We start from the raw sequence: 1,042 nt of genomic DNA, 5'->3' as shown, positions 1-1,042 counted from the left end.
TTTTGCTTTGATTAAAGCAAAAAATAAGTGGATTGATTGTTTTGAATTGCTAAGATTTCACATTTTTCCATGTTCGATTTTAAGCCTGAAGCTTTTGAAAGGAAAGAAACAGCTTCTAAAGCCTCAGGGATTTGCTCCACATTCTGTATCGTCTGCTAACTTGTTTGCTTGCTGTTATTTTTAATGTCTAATGCTAATAGTTCTGTTCCTATTATCAAAGCAGTGGGCTAATTGGGTCTTTTTGTCGAATCCCTCTTTTTACATCAAATCTCATGGTAGTTCCTGACTGAAGCAATAATATGTTTTTATATAATGTAGAAACAATGTTTTTAATTTTTTTTCCAAAGCCAAATTGTTGTAATGACTGTTTTTTGAAAGTGTTCTATTTTATCAAATGCTTTAAGGAAATCTAAGAACAAAATGATTCATTCATCTTCTATAAATTGTTTGTAAGTCATCAGATCTAAAACTAGACGGATGTTATTGTGTATTAATCTACCTTGTTGGAAGCCAGATTGAGTTTCACTGATTATTGTGTTTATTCCACTTTTAAGTCTGTTAGCGAGGACATGTGTAAGAATATTCTGATCTATATTTAATAAAGTAATTGGTCTTAGGTTTGGGATGATTGTTTTGTCTTTGTTTGCTTTAGGTATTAGTATAATCAAACCTTGTTTTATTGTAGTTAATAATGTGTTGTTTTGAATGCATTCATTCAGTTCATCATAAAGCAATTCTCTAATATCAAACCAAAAGAACTGATCAAAGTTAGTAGTTAAACCATCTTGCCCTGGTGATTTACCCAAAGCCATTTTCTTTACTGCTGCATCCAGCTCCTCTATTTTCAAATCAGTATCTCAAGTCTTTTAAAAATCCCAGATTATCTGTTTAATAAATGGTTTGACTGATTTAAAGAAGTTGTCAGAATGAGTTACTGAAAATCCTGAAGAGTGTGATTTATTTATTTGATGTTGTTACAGATCTATTTCCAATATTTAGAATCATAATTGTATTTTTCTTTTGTCTGTTTTTTTACTAATCC

The sequence above is a fragment of the Cyprinodon variegatus genome, unplaced genomic scaffold (genome assembly GCF_000732505.1).
Source record: "Cyprinodon variegatus isolate N-32 unplaced genomic scaffold, C_variegatus-1.0 Scaffold606, whole genome shotgun sequence".
NCBI lineage: Eukaryota > Metazoa > Chordata > Actinopteri > Cyprinodontiformes > Cyprinodontidae > Cyprinodon > Cyprinodon variegatus.
Note: the sequence above shows the minus strand (reverse complement) of the source record.